The sequence below is a fragment of the Macaca thibetana genome, chromosome 16, assembly GCF_024542745.1.
Source record: "Macaca thibetana thibetana isolate TM-01 chromosome 16, ASM2454274v1, whole genome shotgun sequence".
Classification (NCBI taxonomy): Eukaryota; Metazoa; Chordata; class Mammalia; order Primates; family Cercopithecidae; genus Macaca; species Macaca thibetana.
In genome coordinates this window covers 116,139-121,707 of record NC_065593.1, presented here as the reverse complement: position 1 = coordinate 121,707, position 5,569 = coordinate 116,139, and the positions used below count along the sequence as shown (strand labels likewise).

General features: G+C 45.3%; 1 pseudogene; it reads left to right on the top strand.

Annotated features, from left to right (window-relative positions):
* Window positions 1–4,721: 4,721 nt before the first annotated feature.
* LOC126939480 (wee1-like protein kinase) lies at window positions 4,722–5,363 on the top strand (annotated as a pseudogene).
* Window positions 5,364–5,569: the final 206 nt, after the last annotated feature.

Below are 5,569 nucleotides of genomic sequence, written 5' to 3'. Positions count from 1 at the left end.
GACCAAAGAAAGGGGGTGAAACACTCAGTGACTGATGCATGCAAATCTCAATGAGCCCCACAATGCTTCAAGTGACCTCACCCAGCAAAGCTACCAAATCAAGGGGAGTAAAACCAGCAGACGTTTCTGACCATGAAGCACAGCCAGTTGGCCACATCCATCAACAGGCTCAACCACCTGACCGAACAAGAACACGAGGCCACACTTAATGGTGAAGGACTTTACCTGCTGAAGCCAACTGTAAAGACTAGAAAAAGTGACCACCTTCTCAAAAATATATATACCAGCCCAAGGATACAAGAATCATGAAGAATCAGGAAAACATGACACAATTTAAATAAACCAATAAAGCTTCAGTAATGGACCCTAAAGAAATAGGAATTGACAAAGTGCCTTTAAAAATTGGAAGTAATTATTTTAGACAATAAGCTCAGTGAACTATATGAGAACACACATAGACAACTGAACAAAATTAGGAAAGCTATACATAAACAAAATCAGAAGTTATGCAAATAAATAGAAACCATAAAAATAAACACAGAAATGTTAATGCTGAAGAATATAATGACTAAACTGAAAATTTTAATAGAGTGTTTTAACAGCAGATTCAGTCATGAAGAGGAAATAGCAAAGTTGCAAATAGGTATCTTGAAAGTATCCAGTCAGAGGTGCAAAAAACAAAAAAAAAATAGCAAAAGATAGAGTAAAAAAAATCTGTGAGGCTTATGAAACATTATCAAATAAAGCAATATATGCATTATGTGGAAACAAGAGATAAAACAGAGGCAGGACTAGAACGCCTACTGAGAAATACTGATTGTGAACTTGCTGAATTTGAGGTGGGAGGTGGACATCCAGTTTCATGAAGTTCAAGAGTCCTTAAGTAGGTTGAACGTGAAAAACTTCACAGCAAGATATATTCTAATAACATGGTCAAAAGTCAAAGAAAAACAGTGAATTTTAAAAGCAGCAACAGCAAATCAACTCATCACATAACTATTAGCGCAACTCTCAGAAGAAAGCTTTCAGGCCAGGGCAGAGTGGGATAATATATTCAAAGTATTGAAAGAAAAACTGCTATTTAAGAACACTTATATTTGCTAAAACTCTCCTTCAAAATAAAGGAAAGACAAAAATTTTCCTTTATCTTTCCTTTGACTTCAATTTATACTGCAAGGATACAGTAACCAAAACAGCATTTTGCTGGTATAAAAACAAACACATAGTCCAACAGAATAGAGAATCTAGAAATACAGCCGAACAATAACAACCTTTGACAAATCAGACAAAAACATACACACGTATAACAAATGGTGCTGGGAAAATTGGGTGGCCACATGTAGAAGAATGAAACTGTGTATCTCTCACCATATTTAAAGAGTAACTCCCAGTGGATTAGAGACTAAATCTAAGACCTGAAATTGTAAAATTCCGGAAGAAAAACCTAGTAAAAACAATAAACCACAAAGGAAACAGACATTATACAGAATGGGGAAAAGAATCCAAACTATATTTATGATTAAGCAGTAATATGCAGACTCTGCATGGAACCCAAAAAAATCAGCAAGAAAAAGAAATCTTACTAAAAAATGGGGAAACTGCCCTTTAACTTTGGCTTTTATTAAGAGGAAAGACTGAAAAGACATATTTTTATCAGTATTTAGATAAGGAAGAAATACAATTTTAATAAAAATCAATGCAAAATAATATATTTGAAGAATGTTGTGTCTACATATGCTTGTATACATACATGTATGTAGATACATACATACATAAACACATACAGTGGAATAATATTTAGTCACACAACAGAATAAAATACTGTCATTACTGTCAACACGGATGATCCTGGAGGGTATTATATTAAGTGAGATAAGCCAGGCACAGAAAGAAAAATACTACATTATCTTATTCATATGAGGGATCTAAACAAATTGGTCTCATAGAAGTAGAGAGCAGAATGGCGGTTACCAGAGGTTGGTGTTGTTAGAGAGGGGAACAGGATGTGGAGATGTTGGTCAGAGGACACATAATTACCATTAGATAGATAAGATAAATTTCAAGAAATCTATTGTCTAGCAAGGTGGCTATAGTTACTGATGATACATTGCATTCTAGAAAATTGCAACGAGAGTGGATAAGTGTTCTCACAACAAAAATGATAACTATGTTAGATAATGCGTTTGTTATTCGCTAGATTTAGGCTTAACCATTCAACAATCTACATGTGGAATGTTCAAAACATCATGGTATATGTAATAAAATCATCCAATGTCATCTTAAATTTTAAAAATTCAAAAAGCATGCTTAGAAAAATTATTATTCAAGCTAGCATTGAATATATAGCTAAATATCTTTAGGTGGTAAATACAATAAAAATAATTTCAAAAGTAATAACAGAGATTTGATTACCAATAGTAGCTACGTAAGAGTACACTTCAAGAAGAAAAAGTGTTTTCCTGTGTGAAGGTAAAATGAGAACAAAGGAGTGAGAGACATGCCTTGGGAATATCAAATCCTGGTGGACACTGAACTGAAGCAACCGCATAGTTTTTGCACCAGCGCAGAAGTGTGACATGATCTGACCTAGTATTGAGTTGCAATGAGACGTCAGGAGTCAAGGATGGAAGCAGAGACCAGGTAGGGGGAGAGAGAGGATGGGGATTCAGATCAGGTGATGCGCAGCCATGGGGGGTGAGAAGCAGCTGAATTCTTGTTTCTTAAATGTGGGGTCCACAGGATGTGGGTGTGAGAGGGTGAGGGTGGTAGCTTGGATAGCTAACTGGAAGGATGGAGGTGCTGTGGGCAGAGCAAGTCCAGGGAGAAGGATGCAATGTGAACAGTCTGTGTGCAACACTTAGAGCTTCCCCTCCAGCCCTGTGTCAGGAGGAGCTTGCCTCTATGCCTTTGCACATGCCAGCCTTGGGGCCCAGAAGGCTTCTCCTGCCCCGGCAGAAAAACTCCAACTGCCTTCTCAAGGGTCCCAGCTGTGACTCTGTCCCTGTACTCCCACCCCTATCTATCCCTCTTTGCTTCGTGCACATGCTGGACCTTATACATGTTGCACAGCCTTTACCTTATTGTGTCCCAGGAGGCGCCCCAGAAGTCAGGATGGAGTGCCATGAGTTCCTCAACCCGATGTTCATCAGAATGCCTGCACCTCAGTGATCCCCACATGACAGGGGCTCACCCAGTGACTGGCTGGGGACCTGCTGGACCCCTAGCTCTGCTATTCACAGGTCCTGCCACCTTAGGCCACTCACCCCGCCCCCACGGACCTCAGTCTCTGCACCTGTCAAATGGGTGTGCTGTTTCTCCTCCCCACCTCTGAGGGTCCTGTGGGGACGGCTCCACGCCTAGGATCCCGAAAACCGCGAGCAGTGCGCCCTCTGCTGGGAGGTGACAGGGTCTTTGCCCACACCCTTTCCGGGCGCCAGTTGGCTTGGGGGAGGCAAAGCCAGAGGGAGGCTGAGGGGCTGCCGGCGTTTGTCCACTTCCTGGGTAGTGGACTCATTTTCCTGTTAATGGTCACTTTAACTATGGAAGAGGCCAGGGTAGACCATTTCACTGAGCACCTGCTAGTTTCTTGTTACTGATGTGTTACCCGCTATCACCCGTATTTGTTCAAGAGAAATAAGCGACTCAGGGCGCGGGGTGTGGGTCCTGGAGAGGAAAGGAAATGTGGGCCGGGCATGTACCGGTGAGGTAAGTAAGGGGGGGGGTCTCAGGAATGGTTGAAGTCCTGACTGCCTACACTGCATACACTGTGGCTGGGGTTGAATTTGGCTCCGTCTCCGCTCAGTTGGGAAGGATCTTGACCAGACAGTGCCACCCGAGGGTTTTGATTCCTGGTCTATGAATGGGGGTGGCACCCCCAGCCCTCCCGTTGCTGGGCTGAAGGGCCCCCGCCTGTGGGGTGTGACAGCTTCTGCCCGCGGCCACCAGGGGGCGCGCCAGGCTGCCGCTGGCCGCAACACGGAGCCGCATTCCGGCAGCCCAGGCTCCAGCACCAGACAGGTTGAGATTTCTGTGGGTCTCCGTCGCCTTTTCGCGGGGCAGGGGTGAGCGGAACCTTGCCCGCCAGGCTCAGAAGCCACAGGAGCTGGAGCCTGAGGAGGTGCTGGGACCCTGTCCAGCGCTGACCGGCCTGGCAGCGGGTCCCAGTGCGACCCGTGAGGGGAGGGTGCTTGGGCTCCTGGTGGTCAGTGGCACCTGCTTCCTGGGCCACTGATTCTGGCGAGTGCTGGGGGCGCCGCGGGGAGGCGTCGCGGAGCTGCCAGGACCCGGGGTGGGGAGGGCCCTGCTGGTCGCTGAGGGATCTCAGGCGCCCAAGTGGATCCCCTGCAAGCTTCGACTCTGCCACCCGCCACTTGCACTCCCGGGTTTTCTTTCCAGAGCTGGAGGAATTGATCCCAGCTCTGTTAAACTCCGAGACGGTTCTTCTTCGTGATACGGAAAAACCAGGAAAAGGGGAATTGGGTGTGCAACAGACTCCGAGTGAATTCGAATCCTTTCACTCCGGATTCTGTTGGGGACATGGGGATGATTCTTGTGGTGAAGACATGGAAGCCAATGCTCAGGAGCTGGGAGACGAAACGTGGCCTGCTGAAAGTACTGCAGTGACTGAGAGCAACGCGAGGTTTCGGCGCACAGCAGTTTCAGGAGCTGCAGAAAATTGCTCTGGAGGCTTTGGTTCTGTGTTTACTGTGTGAAGAGGCAGGATGGATACATTAGGTGATCAGAAAAGCCTTAGGCCCGCTCTGCAGTGCGCAAAGCGCTCTGAGCGGAGCACAGGCTCTACTGCAGTACCTGGACGGCTTCCTCACGCAGTTCTGTATTTCTCTGCCTGGGCAGAAGACGGTGCTATGCTTACACAGGATGAATATTGTCATGCTGGGAGTTCAGCTGATGCTGAAGTGAAAACTGCAGAATCATGAGTTAACTTGAAAGAAGCAAAGTTGAAGGGTCTTCTTTTGCAAGGTAGCTTGGGCTTTGAGCTACATTCATTCAATGTCTTTGGTTCCCAGGTATACAAAATCTAGTAGTGTTTTTATATCTGGAGTCTCAATCCCAGATGCTGCCTCTGAAGAAGATGAAGATGACCGGGGATCCAACAAAATGATGGTAAACACAGGCGATCTTGGACATGTAAGAAGGATCTCTAGTCCACAGGTTGAAGAGGGCGACAGTCGTTTTCTTGCAAATGAAGTTTTACAGGAGGATTACACCCAGCTACCGAAAGAGATATTTTTTCGCTTGCCCTCACGGTGGTATGTGCTGCTGGTGCTGAACCTCCTCCCAGAAATGGAGATCAGTGCATGAATTCACACAGGCTAGGTTACCTTGATACCACAAGTGTGTAAAATACAGTGTGTAAAAGAAATCTTTGCAAATGGAATCGTTTGGAATACTGAGCCTGTGCTACCATGGAATTCTGAATGTATCTGTATGACGTCTTTCGAGGCCTAAAACCTGAATCTTTTTAGGGTAAATCCCTTCAAATGCATGCAGGCTGCAAATCAAAAGCAAGCAGTAGCTTCAAGCATGGGCGAGTTGGTAAGACTTTCGC